Consider the following 16,723-nt stretch of genomic DNA (forward strand, 5'->3'; position numbering starts at 1 on the left):
CTGTTAAGCTGAATTTGAATGAAAATCTGGAAACCGACTGTTCTCACAAGAAACTGATTTTTACTTTTATGTGCTGCACTTTCATACACCATTATCATTTCTTATACCATTGTGTAATTTTGCTCAAATATTGATTAGTAATTTCGTAAATCTGAAAAACACAATTCCCAGGTGATGACCATGACCCTAGAAAAAGTTTTGAGAAAACAACCTCATTACGAGACGTACCTTGCAATAGATGTTTGTTTAACTGGAAATCCACCAGAGCAGCTGCCCAGTGCAACGGTACATATTTGCTTCTGAATCCTTTCTCAAAGGCACTATTTAAACATGTTGATGAACTGGGCTGGATTTCTCCCCACCTCCATTCCAGCAAAACAAGGAGACTCAGAAGATAAAATTTGTTTTGTTATTGCAAGTAGTGCTCCATGGTAAGTGAGAAATTTGCTTTCTATGATTCTATTGAAATAGGAATGTGAAAAGTTTTCATATTCCTGTTCAGATGCAATGTCTGTGTGTACTGCTGCTTAGTCACATTTAAATTTGAAAATGAATGTACTTCTATTTCTAGAAGTGTTTGTATATAGAGCTCCTACTTGTCCATATTTGGCTTGATGTTAAAGATCTGGCTTCTCTAGCTTCCCCATTTTGGAAAGAAGGAAATAAGAATTACTGTGTAGAGAATATCAGGTCAATTCAAGATATAAAACTTGTTTCAGATCTGGTTACGATTTTTAAACTGTGAGATTGATAGTGAGAATTTTATGATGTGTACAGCTGTACTAGCTATCACTTAACTGCACATAGCATCCTTAGCAGTAACTTGTAATAACAGAAAATTTTCAGTCACCCCTGTTCTGGATTTAGTTCGGCGCTGTGACCTAGAGGGGAAAGTTTGCATCTCCTGAGCCAGTCACACTTTACACTTCCTTTCTGGGCTCTGTTTTAGCTTTTCTTCTGCCAATGTCTGCAAAGGAATCACTTCAGCCTGTCAGCACCTGACTTTAATTAGCTGGAGAAGTTTCTCAAAGGACTCTTCTCTTGGAGCTACTTTCTGCAGCAATTCTAGAAATTCCACAGAAAGGAGTCAGGAGTGAGAAAAAGGCAGATCCTTAATAGGTGATGGCCGAGGTGGTGTCATTCCTCCTTTCCTCCACCCCTGGCCAAAGATGTAAGTTGTCAGGAGGGGCTGCGTCCAATGCCTCTTCTACTGCTGTGGGCAGCATTTATGCATGTGACCAACTTCACTCTTGCATGGAAGAAGATTAGAGCTAACAAAATGGTACATTAAGTGCCACAAAAACAAAACTGCTCAGGGCAGAGATGATGTTTTTATAATAAAGTAGAAACAGAGTACAAGATGAATCATGTTGTTAAGATGTGTGAGAGTTCTTTTACACCTGTATCAAACCAAACTGGAAATGTCCATCAGCTGTTTACTTTTTTATTTGCTTTGTGTCTTCACCTACACTGTCAGTGGAGAGTAAACTGTGAAGTAGAAACATGGACATTTAAACTAAACTCTTACTACTGGCACAGGAAGGTCTGTCTGAGTAACCCATCATATCTTACTGTTTTTACTGCAAAAGTGAAAAAAAAATACTAAAAAGAAAATCAATAAAAAAAAACAAACATATTTCTGCTGCATCCAGCAATTTTGTTTCACTAATCAGAATGTTGCACATAGATCTGATTTGAAAGAAGGATAAAACTATGCCTCTTGACATGGGGGGCTTGAGAATCAAGGGCCTGTTACTTTAAATTTCAATATTTTCTTTCACATTTTAGCAGAATTTTCTGGTTATTTATTTATTTATTATGCCTTTTCTCCTTTTTTTTTTTTTTTTTCAGTGCCTTTAACATTTATTTCTGAAATATTACTTTTTAATTTTCCAGTCTAATTTCTGGGTAAATAAAAGAAAAATACCAGAAAATGAGCTATCGTAGGAATCAGTTGTTCTATAAATTAAGGTCACAAATTGCTAAAAAAACCCAACAAGAATATTGTGTATTTTTTGATGCAGGTTATGAAAATGTCTTTGAAAAAAAAAAAGACACAATGCTTTGAGGCAAAATAGACCATTTTTACTGGTTTTATATGGTTATTAGATTAAGTGGCCATAGTAGTTACAAAATCCAACCCATCAAATGAATCATAGATAGCAATCTTGACTGTTACTGCCTGCAAAGCTCACCAGTGGCAATGGCGCGATACTTTAAGTCCCAGTTTTTAGTTCTCGTGATAGAAAAAGTGTAATAATAATTTTCTCCCTATTTGACAATGATTTTGTGAAATTCAGTTAGTGCCTGTAGAATGTTTTGATTGGTTAAAGTCTATGAGTACTTCTGTGAGTACTCATCTTTTGATTGCATGTATGAACTTAATCTACTTAAACTTTCTTAATATATTTCCTAAGAGCCTAAATCTTAAATTTTTTACACCTTCCCTCAAAATCTGAATGCTTATCTATGATATGGTCTATCAGCTGATACCTTACAAAAGTCTGTGTGTTCCATGATTTGAAAGAGAATATCACAGTATTGCCAAGATAGTGAATCTTCCCCTTCTCTGAACTATACATACACGGATAATACTATTGATTTTTTTATCTGACTAATATTATCAGGTTGTGGTTCTGAATTTTTGCTTTCTGGTGCTAGTAGTTTATAGCAACAAGCTACAATTGTGTCAAATTATGTATTAAGAGTGTCTGTTGCATGACTTTCAAGATCTAGATTCTGTGACCCAGTGGTATGTATAAGATTTGTGGTAAATATGTATGTATGAGGTTGAGTTTACAGATTTACCTGATTTTCTATCATAAAAATAGAGAAGGTAACAACAAAAAGTCTTGCAAACCATTGGGGTTCAATAAGAAGTGCTAGATTTATTACAGAAGAAAATTTATGAAAATGTTTGGTTAACTTCATAATGATCCATTGTGCCTCAGAAAAGTGGCACATAAAGTAACCAATATCACACTGGAATGACTTTCTAAGCACAGATCTGGATTTCTCTCCATCTCTTGTAGGTTTTAGACACTACAGTAAACATCTTTGCCATCTCAAGGGTATACACAGGATGTTTCTGCTTGATACTCTCTGTGAGGAGACCAGGGAAGTTTTTACTGGTTCAACATGTAGCCACTGATCTCTCCACAGGATGATGGAGGTACACTTATGAAGCACATTTATACATCACACATGGTATTTGTTGCTTTTTTTAAGACAGCACAAGGCTACTTTTTTGTAGCCACCTATTTGAAAAACTCATACATGTCTTATCATGAGTGAGATTGGCTGTGGTGCTTTACTCTGCTGATATTATATGGAGTTTCACCCTTGGGGACTGAAAACCTTTCCACTGAAGATCACCAATTCTCTCCTAACAGTCTGTCTTTCTATAGTTTTATACACACAAGTGAAAGAAAGTGACAAATGTGCTGACTCAGCATCTTAGAGGAATTTCTTGCACATCGATGAATGAGCCTAAATGGTCACCACCCAAAAAACACCATCAAAATTACTTCAAGGATTCCTATGACTCCATTTTATATGAACAGGCTTAGTTCATGCTGGGTAACACCCAACTTCTAAGTTTAGTTAAGGCAATATCTGAAACACATCTGTTGTGGTTTTATGATTTGCTCCCATGTGAATCAGAGTAAGAACTTTGGTTTTCAGAAACTCTCATTTATTTGATTTATTAGCTTCAATCCCAATTTATTTGTATTTTTGCTATTATAATTTGTAAACTAAGTTTGTTTTCTTCCCCAGATCATTGCTGCTGGTTTTTTTTTCTTCTTTTCCCTTTTGTTCCCTTTCCCTGTTTTTTTGGGCTGGTGGGTTTCTGGGTGTGCTGCCCCTCTGTCATGGACACAGATCTAGAGATTAAACTGTGACATCCCATTTTTCTTTTTCTGACTTTGGAAGTAAATCCTTAAAAAATATCCTTCTCTTCTTACCAGCTAGTGATGCACATTTATGATCTGTTTGAGCTTCTTCATCCAACCTTCCTACCTTATGGGAAAGAAGTGTTTGTTTAGCCTCACTGTTCAGCCAATCCAGTAATGAATATCCACTCTATTGGCTGTCATGAAGTACAGAATAAACCATTCTACTTATACTCTTCATAATGTCAACATACAAACATATATGAAAATCCCTGTATAATTATCTGATTTTACAGGCAAGTTGGAAAAGAATTTTTTTATTGTCTTTTTTGACTTTTCCACCAATACTTAATCCCTGCATTTCCAAACAAAAATGGATGTGTACAAAAAATAGTTTTGATTCAAAGATAGTTTTGTTTCAAAAACATTATTAGATACGAGACAATTTTGATGAAAGTAGACATTTCCTACAAAAGTTATTTTAGTTAAACTCACAAAATGAAAACATTTAATTATTTCAACGTACAAATTTATACAAATGCATAATGTAAGAGTTATCCTGACGTGCAGGGGGGAATCTCATAGAGAAAAATCTTCTCAGAAAGTTACTTACTATTTTTGAAAGTAAACTATTAGAAAAACAAATACAGGACAAAAAGTTAAACATATTTTATTACTTCCAGCAATGCACTTCTTTCTTTTGTGTTATTCTGGAGACGAACTCAAATAAAATTCCTCAGGAACAATACACTGGAGTCTACAAGTTAAATTTCTGATGCCGTTTAGTTAAATTGAGCCTTTAAATACGTGAACTAAAGACCTGATTCTTCTTCACACAAAAGTCTCTTTGTACCACTCTGACAGTACAGAAGGGCTGTAAAACAAGTAGCGCAATGAATGCCTGACTAAATGCCTACTGGCACAGACTGGAACAGTGAAATGAAAATTAACCTCCCCAATTTTTTAGAGTATTTTCATAAATGGAAAGTGTTATGACTGTCATGAAAATCACTAACAACAAAAGAATAGAAACAAACTCACTAATTTTTATTTCATTTTTATGACAGAAGATTTCAGAAACTGATTGAAGCTGTGAAAAAACAAAATAGAGGAGTGCAAAGGCTTCTGTGGATTTTGCCTAGGAATAGTTTTCTTTGTTTTTGGAGAAGTTGCAACATGAAAATAAGTATTTATGATAGAAATGCTGACATAACATTACTAATAGCACCTCTACCAGAGATTGTTACAATGTGTATTTACTCAGGCAGCATTAAATAAGAGATGTGAACTCACCATAGCAACTCCTGCATCACATTGCAGATACGCTGCTTCTAAGATACGGCAAACATTTCTGAAGAAATGCACCTAAATATGAGGTAAACTTCTATCAATTTCAAATTATTTTTCAAAATACTTTTATGTACAGTATAACAAAAAGAGGTGTAGCTTGATATTATGTAAATTACTGATTTATGACTGGACTTTGCCTTTTGTTGTCCCATGATTATTGCCTCAAAATGTAATTTTAGGCAGCTCCCCAATCTCTGTGAGCAAAATAGTGGCAAGAGCTTTACTGAGCTTCTCCAGAATGTCCCTATGAATCCTTAACCAGGAATCTCACTCATCCTTTTCAGGCCTCCTTCTGATGTCCCTGCACAAACACTGCTGTTCACCACAAGAGATCTAACGGAATTATATGAATTCATCCAAGGTGGGAAATAGCTGTTCTGCAGCTCAATTTTAAATTTACAACTGTTTTCCCTTTGTTATCTATTCAGTTTGAATTTTATTCTCTCATATGTGTTTGTTTTGTTTGACCTTACTTAGATTGAATTTCCATCCTATACGTGAGCAAAATGGTTTTTTTTGTTTGTTTGTTTGCTTGTTTCATTTAAACGTTTAATCCTTTTAGTGAGTCTCCTATAACTGATATAAGCTTTTCCGGGGTTGTGTTTAATTTTGACACTTTTACTTTGGAGGCCTTTTCTTTAATGCATCCAGTATTACTTATATCTCAATAAAAAACTTTTAGATTGCTACTGATGTACCACCAACTTCATCTTAACCAAAATTCTTGCCAGTATGCCTGTTTATATGCATGAAAAAAGCAAGATTTTCATGATGTCTGGTGGGTTAGCATGCCTGCTGCAAGGCAGCTTTTGCTGTCAGTCCTTCCGTGTACTTTAGCCAACAATCCATAGCAGATTGCTTCTGGAAGGAGAAGTAAGTGATCACCTCTGCTTTGATCTTTTTTTGATATTAATCAACTGTAATTTCTCTTCCCAGATCTCACTTGTATAGGGGATCACACATTTTCTCACATCATCTAAGACTGATTGAGAAGATTAACAATACTCTTATATTCTTTTCTTCTCTTTCTCCTGCATTTATTTCTGTGGGTTCTTCTGTCACTGCTGGGCAGTTTTCCTGGGAGACACATGAAACATCTTTAATCAATTGGTTATGTGCTCAAGGGCTAAAAGCTTCTTTCCCCTCTGTATCGAGCCTGTGGGGACTAAGTGGAAGAGGAGGAGACAGAGGAGATTGCTGGCTCTACTAAGTTACTACTCGTATAAAGGCTTACAGCCTGGTTATCTTTTCTTGCTTCTTTTCCTAAGTCTACTTTAGCCTACTTGCATTAAAAAAACTAATTTGTCAGTGAACAGGTATCTGAATACATCTGCTTTTTTTCTGAAGAAAGGAAAACATTGCTCCGGGTGTTGTTCAAAATAGTGGCTCACATGGATACAAAAATGCTTTGCATTTGTGATTGTTGATGGCCAACACTGTAAGATGAACCATAATGTACCTAGATGACAATTGTCAATAGAAACATGGAGCATTATACCTACAGATTTCTTCTATAGAATATCACAAAACTAATAAAAATTAAGAGTGTTGCATGAATCGTCTTAACCTCTGAACTTTTATCCAATGTAATCACCAGTAGCACTTACTTTCTACACGTCATGGAAGAAAGCACTGTACTCCATGAAAAACATCAACAACACTTGAGCGCTTCAATATTGCTTCAGCTCCAATGTCAGTTGAAGGCCAAAGGAGAGATCTTTGCGACCTTTTAACACCTATCAGTTGTGTGGACAATAGACACTGAATCCTGGGCTTCATCCAGATTCCCATGTCCACAATTATATTAAAATAATATAATGCTGTAATTTTTCAAAAACCATGAATCTGAAAAGCATTATTTTTAATCTTGAGGGAACACTAAGAGTTCATGTGCCATTTTAATTAACATTTTATTATATTTCAGGCTTTCCAAATTTCAACAGAATAAATTGCATGGGGAACATAGTTACATTATACACAATAACACAATAACTGACTGAGTTTAATGTATTTGGGACCAGCAAGGAGACAAAAGATGTTACTGCAAAATATGTAAGTATCTTCAATAAACTGCAATTTCTCTGAAATGTCCAAGTTCAGAAAAGCAAATACAATGATATGATCCAGCAGTTATTGCTGAGATGTACTCTAGATTTATGCCCTCTATTTAATATTCTGAACTCTGTGTTAGAAATATTTTGTCTCAGATTTTAATAGTGAAAAATCTTGAGCGATGTTAAAAAAAAATAATTTGTTAAAATATCAGTTATCAGTCTATGAAAATGTCACTGTTTTTGCCAGAAAAAAAAAATAATGTGAAAATTGAGCAACCGTTGTAGTGCTCTGAAGCAGCTTCAGTGTCATAGATATAATTAAATAAATCTAAAAAAAATTAAAACAGATACTAACATGCAAAAGTTCAATGTTCTTTAATAATTATTTAAATGAAATCTACTAAGCAGTATAACCTATTTTTTTGGTAATATTCTCAAAATATAAGTTTTAAAGAAACCAGGATCTTCCTAAATGTAGAAGTCATGAGAAGAATTGTTTGAAACAGGCTCAGACACATTATTCTTTACAGTTTCTGTTTTGTCAGAGTTGAGGTGGGGTTAACTAGCAAGAGTAAGAATAGCAATATATCCTTGGTTACAGTGCCCTTGCTATTACTGAGAAATATGTGCCAGCAGACACAGATTAGGGTTAAAATGGTGCTGCCCTCAGATTACTGAAATTTATGTCTTTGAATGTACATTCTTCTATGCTCAAAAATCACAGACTTGTGTGAACTATCAGACTTTATATATATCTACGGAGAATGAAAAAGTTTACTATCATGGAATATAGTTTTAATAACTTCCTCATGGCTAAAACTGATTTTTAGCTTACTGATCAATGTTTATCACCACTTTATTTTACCAGTAACTTTCGATTATTTTGAATTTCCAGACTTCTCATGACTTGTAAATAAATAGGAACTCTGTTTAGTGAAGTTTATTCTACTGTCAAAATCCTTGCTTTTGGATACCTCAGAAACTCTAATCAAGTTAAAAGGTTAAAACTACTGCTGCATTCCATAAAGCCCTTGCTGCCATTGGAACTCCCAATCTCTTCCTGTTTGCTAACCAGTGAATTATCCACTACTTTGACGTGCTCCTTCCATTTGTCCTGAGAATTCATGACATTCCAAAATAAGAAGATTCAGGAAGGTCTTCTCCCATGGTACAGAAATGCAAAAACCTTAAGTATAATGAGAATATTTTTAATAACAAAATTGGAGATTTAGTTAATGGCTCTAAGTGTATTTACATACATGTATATGTATACACACAAAATAAACAAACATATTTCTTCACCAAAGATGTTTAACAATCTTATATAAAAATCTCCTCATGAAGTGCATCCACCTCAAATATAATTTATTTCAATTACAGAACTGTTTCCCTACTGTGTTTTCTATTTTCTTTCTCTCATGGAGAGCATTATTTACATTCACAGTAAGTGATGATCCACAGCAACAGAAAGGATGATTCCCAGCAATACTGTGTGTTCCACACCCCAGAGCCAAGCAGCCTTGACCATGGCTCATAAGCCTATTTCTTCCCTGCCTTAGGACCTGGGTGCTTCTGGGTGTAGCGCAGCTCTCCATATATTCCAGAAATCAGTGCCCCCTGCAGACCCCAGATGGGTGGATGCCTTTCCTCCCAGAAGTACTGCACTAGGATGCATTTAACCTCTGATTATTACTGTTAGTGGGTACAACACTTGCTGCTATTCTGCTAGAGAAACACCACTGGAGGGTGTCTATGCCAGGATTTACAATGCACTTTCCAGCTACATTATGGTTCAAAATTTTCTTTGAGATGCTCATGATGCTCAGTTTTGACTGTGCTGTTGACCAGCCTAGGGATAATGTAAACCATGTTCCCGCAGTCATACAATTTATTGCAGAGCACCCGAGCTGTGCCTTAGCTTCCCAACTTCTCCAACCCTCCTTTCCAAGCAATAATCCCTCTGCAATTCTAGTTCTGTGGAGAGGGTACCGTTTGTTTCCTTTTTCTCTTTGGTGTCTATTGGACATGGCATTGGCCTGCTGACTGTCTCTCGTGGTGACATCCTCCACAAGTTTGCTAGATACTGAAAACTGGGAATTGTTGGCTGTAGTTCTCAGATGACTGAAATAATAATGCAAACTGAACTGATGAGAAAATAATAATAATCTAGATTATGATTAAGGATCCAGGTTTATACACTCACTGTATTTGTAACATGTAAGTAGCTTATCAATGCTGGCTATGATTTCCCTGTATTGACTTGAGATCCTTGTGTTTAACAGTCATGGGGATATATCTGTGCCATTACTCGTCCTTGTCGACATAAATCCATGTTACTAAACCCTCATCAACCTGTATGTAATTGAGCCAAAGATTTGCTTATATGGCTATCCAAACAAGTGTGACAGAAGTGTGCCATTTTCTGTAAGTAGTGACAGCCAGAGGTGGGACATGACCAGCAACACGCTTGACTCTCTTTGAATCCATGGCCTGAATAGACAAGTTTCTATTTATAATTGGATTTATGAAAAATGGGATTTGGCATGAGTACAGGCTGCCTCTTGGACTTTGATCTCTGTTCTGAAGGGGAGGTCTCAGTCTCAACCTCTTCCCTGCATGAAACAGCAGCCACAACAGTAAGCCATGGAAATATCACATCTCACTATTCATATTGCTATAGATATTCATTGGGTACACCATGTCATTAAAAATCAAGTCACATCCCTCTGCCTTATTAACTTTGCATCACAAGAGTTTATTTCTTCTTGACTTTTCTTCCAGCTGCCTTACTCCTGTTTGAAAGAATCTGTTCCAAATATTATGAAATGTCATTAAAAATTACTGTTTTATACTGCTTAAATTTTATTTTCTTAAAATCTCATTTCTAGTTTTCTTTCTGAAGAAAAGTTGGTGTCATCTTTGTAAAAATTGTCAGCATTTATGTGGCTTAGAGAAATACCACAAAACTTCCACTGTTACCTTCTTAGATTTATGGACAAGATGACAATTTTTTTCTAGTCCTGTGTTTGTGTGGTGCTTTCATTTACAATATTTGAAAAAGAATGATTATTTCCCTTTTGCAGTAAATATTTCTTTTTGACATCACATAGTAATTCCTTATCAATGGCCTCTGAAATGAGCCTCAGAAATGGATATAGTATTGTATAGCTTACTGCTGAGTATAAAATTCATAGCAGTCAAGGGAATGGAACACACTGAGTCCTGGACAGATATAGGAAACAGCTAAACCTGTCCCACAGACTTACTGATTCAAATGGTCCATTTTAAATATTGTATTTCAAAGTCACATCTGTCAATTCATGTGTCTTCCCCTACTTCTTTTTCTTTAAAATTTTATTTTCAGCTATTTGATTTAAAGGAAAAAAAGAGATCAAATTCTCTTCATTTATCTTTTTACTGGAAACATTTTGGAGAAATATTTTGCTCTCGTTTTCCCTGCCAGTGCAGTAATTTTTGCATAGAATATTATTATGGATATATTTTACAATATAGTAACAAGTAACACGACACAAGCACACCCATTCTATTAATTAAATGAGGTATAGCTCTTTGGCTGAGACAAACAATAATATTACTTATAACTCAAATTACATTATATAAAGTGTGCTCTCATCTATAAAGAGACTGTAAATGACATGGTAGGGTTCTGTGTTTGCTTTATTACTATTTTTTTTCTTCCCAGTGACTTTCTTGTAGACCTCTCTTAATTTACAAATAAAACCATGACTTTCTTGATTGCCAGCAATGAAAATTCATCCAGAGATTTTAGATCAAGCTGTGTTCTTTCTGGTTTATGCCAAAATAGACTCCGGTTCACCTCCTCAGCGCTGAGGTGGCTCTTGGAGGGCTGGTGGGAACAAAAAGCAATAACAGTGTTTTTGCCAGTAAAAAGCTGAAGTGAACAAATTCTCTCAGAAGTAGGAAGACACCAGTTTTCAAGTCAGCTTTATAGAAAACAGCCGTTGTTTGAAAAAAATGCTCATAGCAGGGCTGGGTGGAAAGGTCAATTGCTTGATGTTCCTCTGCAGCCTTCCCTCATTTCTTCTCCCTTTTGATCATTCTAGCTCAGCATGCATTTCACAGTGATTCCTGAAGCTAAGCAGCTTGTGGTTTGGTTGCACAGCCTTTTTCCCTGGTGGAAGTGCTGGACTCATGTGTTTCTGCCCTCTCCTAATTGCTGGCATGATTATACTTGTGTTGGTACAACTGCGTCTGGGGCTGCTCCATGCATTTGATGGAACTGATTTTTGTGGTAGTTCTTGGGCTCATTGCTTTGGAGCCAAGTCCCAACATAAGTCTGCTGACAGACACATTGGAAGTTCTTGCTAACCTTCTAATGGCTATCCTTGCTGCTTCAGGATTTGTGGGATATCAGGTAAAATTTAGGGAAAGCAATTTCCCAATTATTTTTCTCAAATTCCAACCGAAGATGAAACTGTGCTCAGTTCTTCTCACTTAGCTGTAAAACTCCACAAAATTGTATGTTTTTTTTTTGTTTTGTTTTTTTGTTTTTTTTAAGTCACTCTCCCACATCATAATTGGCAAATTATATCTTTGCTCTGTGTGATGGAAATAGCATGCTTTGGGATGATCTATGAAGGCTGAGTTCTGCCATGCTGATGGAGTGCCTACCTTCCTTTGGGAACTTGGCATGCCAGTGGGATCCAGACACAGGACTAATGCTCTCCAGCCATAGACCCATGATGGGAGAGAGGCTCCTCCTTGCTCAGCACAGGGCAAAGAAGTGTGGACATAGCATAGCCTTGTTTAAAATCTGCAATTTAATGGGACCTGCACAGAAGTGAACACATTCACAGTAAACACATAATCTCTTTTTACCTCTTAGATCAATGTAATTTATGTATTATGGCATCTATTATGTAAGATCTGCTGCAAAAATTTGTGACATCTGATGAATAAGGGGCAAAGAACTAAGTTTAATTTTGAATATTCAGGGTTTAGTGCATTCTGTGGTAACCTCCTCCCAGGCTTATCGCTCTGGTTATACAATTGCAGATGATCTCTTTCTTTGATTCATGGCAAAGGGGTAGTCACTAATTGCCCTGAGGTTGCAAACGCTGTGTGTTAGTAGCTGTAGAAGTGTAATCAAGGAATACTCCTTAGGTCTAAGTGCCAAAATTCAAATACTAACAGACCAATGTCTTTTTGATTAGGATGAACTGCACCTTTACATTATTAGAGGCAATCTTTGCATTATATGAGTTGTGAGTCATCTAAATTAGAACGATCCTCAGAATCAAAATTCTCTCCTTAGCTTGATTTTTAATATTCATATTACATCAGTGCCCATTTTGACATCATATGAACTAGTTAGTGATCAGCAAGCTTAATCCGGTTCATTTGATTCACATGAGTTGTCTCATGGGGGTTAACTGAAGCACTAATAAGAATGATATAAACAGGGTTACTTAATTCTTGCCTAGACAACGTTAGATCATTTGATTAGATTCTTTTATTCCCTTCAAGGCCACCAAAAGAACAAATTAACAAAGACTCACAAATATCTAGTTTGATCTACAATCAAATTTACAAACCACATACATTTCAAGGGAGAAAAATAAAAAGGCTTTTTAACATGAAGAGCTTAGTGCTCTTAATGACAGAATGAGGACAGAGAAATACTAATAGATTAGTATAATTAATTAGGCAACTTAAAAAAATATGAAAATTGCATTCATAAGGGAGTAAATTCTGCATACTAATTGAATATTTTGCATGTATTATTTGCAAATGTATATTTTTCCTGAGGAAAAATGAATGCGTTAAAAGATGTGTCTAACTACATACATAAGAACATTCAGAACAGACTGAAAGACACCAGAAAAATCGATTGTAACATTTCATGACTTCTCATTTATTGACGTGGCAATTCAAATTTTTATTATTTTAATCTCTCTTTACAGGTGAAATGCAGTTTGGGAAGACAGATAATACACACTCAATTGCTACTCATCATTTTACTGATGGATAGTCCAGAGGAGGTAATTTTTCTATTAGTATAAATATATATTGCATACAGAAAGCTTTATGAAAGAATGTTAAGGTTTGTGGAGCAATCTCTCCACATTAAAGAACACTTCTAGCAAGGATTGCACTTGGAAACATGAACTTTGTGAAAAACCTGACTAACAATCATATATCATGATGGTTATCGGTCAACAAAGAATATACAAAACCATCTCTCCTCTCCTCTCCTCTCCTCTCCTCTCCTCTCCTCTCCTCTCCTCTCCTCTCCTCTCCTCTCCTCTCCTCTCCTCTCCTCTCCTCTCCTCTCCTCTCCTCTCCTCTCCTCTCCTCTCCTCTCCTCTCCTCTCCTCTCCTCTCCTCTCGTCCATTAGTACCTTTTGTTCTATAATTTCCTATATTCCATTGCTGCAGTAATTGACTGAGATATTGGTAAATTAAATGAATTGTCTCACAGACAAATCTCGGCAATTTCTCCAGACAGTGCAGTTAGAGGTGGCCAACTCTGAACAGTCTTCCAGTGTGCACAGTTTGCTGAGCAAACATGAGGTAGGGAACAAAATCATTTATTTTGACCGAATAAGCAATAGCTGTGGTTGGAATAAAGATTCAGAGAATTAAGGTTAAGCATGCAACCTTTGGCATTTTCTGCCTCTTGGGTAAATAGCTATTACACTTTGCTCATTTGATTAAGTATTGCTTCTAAGTCACCTTTCTTATTTTGCTCTTTAAAAATCACACCAAAATTAGCCAATATGAAAAATTTGCATCTTTTGGTGCTTTAAAATTTATTTATTTTTGGGAAAGCGTGATTTTTTTACATTCAGTCCAGGCAGAAAGCTACCATTTTGTTTTGCTCAAACTTTCCAGGAGCCCAAATGGAAATTTTTAGAAAGACAAAGTTTTTTGAGGATGCTGGTGTGTAATATAGCAGAAGCAGATAAGGCATTGTTGTGACATTCTGAGCTAATGTGTTCCAGCACCTATATCATAGAATCATAGAATCATAGAACCGCCTGGTTTTAAAAGGACCACAATGATCATCTAGTTTCAACCCCCCCAACCAGTCCAGGCTGCCCAGAGCCACATCCAGCCTGGCCTTGAATGCCTCCAGGGATGGGGCATCCACAGCCTCCTTGGGCAACCTGTTCCAGTGCCTCACCACCCTCTGTGTGAAAAACTTCCATCACCTTTACACTTGGAAAACCAGTCTGTGTTTTTCTTTGGGAATCTTTCATTACTTTTTTTTTCTCCCCTGAGCTCTCCTTTTTTTTTTTTTTTTTTTTTTTTTCTTTTTTTTTTTCTTTTAATGTATTAGTAAGAAAGAGATGATAGCATCACTTGGTGGACAAAGGAAAAGTGAGGTGGGTATATACAAAAGTAGAAACATGCAATAAGAGGATGGTGGAACAGATTGAGAAAGATAAGCAGGCTGTAACTTCAGTTCAGGCTGATATTGGAATAAGACAAAAAGAAAATATTTGATGTGTGCCTGTGGCAACTATCAATATTAATATGAATTTGTAATGGCTGTTAGAAGCATAAAACTAGGTGAATAAAAATTGATCATAGGATTTATACAAACCATTATGGTGATTTAAATCCCTATGAGCAGTGTTTACTTATGTCTTTGAGTAGAATAATGAACCTTTAATTGCAGGCAAGCAATTTTATGTCAGAATAAATCAGAACTTGAGTGCAGCGATTCCATTTATCCAACAATGAAGTTGATTTTGGCACTCATTCCGCTTTCTTTAAATTAAGTTTTAATGCAAAGCATCTGAAGCACACTTAATAAAGACATTAGATACAACTCATATACAATGAAATGGTCCCCTATCCTCCCTTTATTTCCTTTAAACCCAAACAGAGCTTATTTTTACAGTAGAGATCCATTTTTTGATCTCTAAACCAAGGGAAACAATGAGCCAAACAAAACAAAACACACATGCAACAAAGGTGGTTGATTTCTGAGGCTGAAAGGGTAAAATGCAGAATGAATTCTTGTTCCAGGAATGTTTAGTTAAGCATTCAGAAATGTTGTTTTCTAAAGGAATTATACAGATTAAATGGTCTGGAACGATATCATATCAAATGACTGATGAGCGTATTTTAAAAACAGAAGATCTTAATTTAGAATGGAAAAGAAAATGATATTTTAGAATTTATTTTTTCTAGTTTCAGTGTGTATGTTAAACAAGATGTGACCTGTCCTGAACTTAAGACTCACTTGAGAAGTAATACAAAATGTTATTAAAGTACAGACATGCTAACAGGACAGCAAAATCCCATCTCTGTCAATGCTGAGACTCCTGAATGTCTCAGGCAGCCCCTGCTGGAGGTCCAGAGCTAGTAAACTCTCTTTGTGTATTACCAGAAGACTGTCAAACACTTGAAGCAGTATGAGCTGGAGGTCTTATAAGGTTGTTTTCTTTTTTTAAAAAAAACAATTTAAAGTCAGATTTTGTGGCCTTTGCAGTGCAATTGGAAGAGCACATGTGTATTCATGGGAGATGTTCCGGGCAGTGAGTGAGCTGCTGCTGAGGAGAACCTGGGGTGTGGAGCTGGTGGTGGGAGCTGCTGATGTCCAGTACTTTGGAGCTGGCCATCTCACCTCAAGTATGTGGATGGGTCCTACTTAACAGCTATCTCTGGTGAAGAGATAGGAGCACTTTTGTGCACCTGAACTAGAGTCACTGAGGTGACAGCACTGTCTTCCTCCCATTGAGGAGGATGAGTTGAGGGGACTGGGGCTGGGGATGCCATCAACATCAGCTGGCTGTCGTGCTTGGTGTGTGGGCAGCTGAGATCATAGTGAGGACCTCTGTCCTGGTTCTATCAGTATTCCATATTACGACATCATGAGACAGGCTGGGTGCAAAGGCACAGTGCGCTGCAAAGCTGTGTTTCCTGGTTTCTCTAGCAGCCTCACATGAGTTCTGACTCTCTGAGAGGAAGATACTCTGGGATATACTGCATTTCCTAGAAGCCTCCACATGATTTGCTATTCTGAGTGTTGGGTGAAGGGTTCTCATGTCTCTTCTAGGAGGTGAACTGTAGAGGGCTTGGTGATAAAGTCTCAGACTGACTCTCCTCTGGCTTTATTTTTGGTTTGTTTTGATATATTGCTCTGAATTATTCTGTATTATCTCACATTCCTTTAAATAAATTAGTTTCTCCTGTCTCAGTTGGGTTTTTTCCCTCTTCCTTCCACCCCCCTCCCTTTCTCCCAAGGGAAGAGGGATGTGTCATGTGATTAACTCTTCAAATCATGATAGCCTCCCTGCCAGCTGCAGGGCTCAGCACAATTTAAATTTCCTGTGTTGTAATGCCACTGCCCCAACAGCTGTCAGAAGCATCTCAGCTTTCCAGATATCAGGCAGAGAGATGACTGGCAGCAGAAAGCTGAGCATCTTCATC

At 36.5% G+C, this 16,723-nt stretch overlaps 1 long non-coding RNA gene across 1 annotated transcript; it reads left to right on the plus strand.

The window, feature by feature from the left end:
• Positions 1-345: 345 nt before the first annotated feature.
• On the plus strand, positions 346-16,481 carry LOC149919476 (uncharacterized). The gene is made up of 7 exons (XR_016463599.1): positions 346-431; positions 3,033-3,172; positions 5,214-5,269; positions 5,528-5,604; positions 7,168-7,295; positions 13,243-13,320; positions 15,783-16,481. It is a non-coding gene; the product is annotated as an uncharacterized LOC149919476 (long non-coding RNA).
• Positions 16,482-16,723: the final 242 nt, after the last annotated feature.

This window comes from Phasianus colchicus, chromosome 1 (assembly GCF_987193195.1).
Source record: "Phasianus colchicus chromosome 1, bPhaCol1.hap1.1, whole genome shotgun sequence".
Taxonomy (NCBI): domain Eukaryota; kingdom Metazoa; phylum Chordata; class Aves; order Galliformes; family Phasianidae; genus Phasianus; species Phasianus colchicus.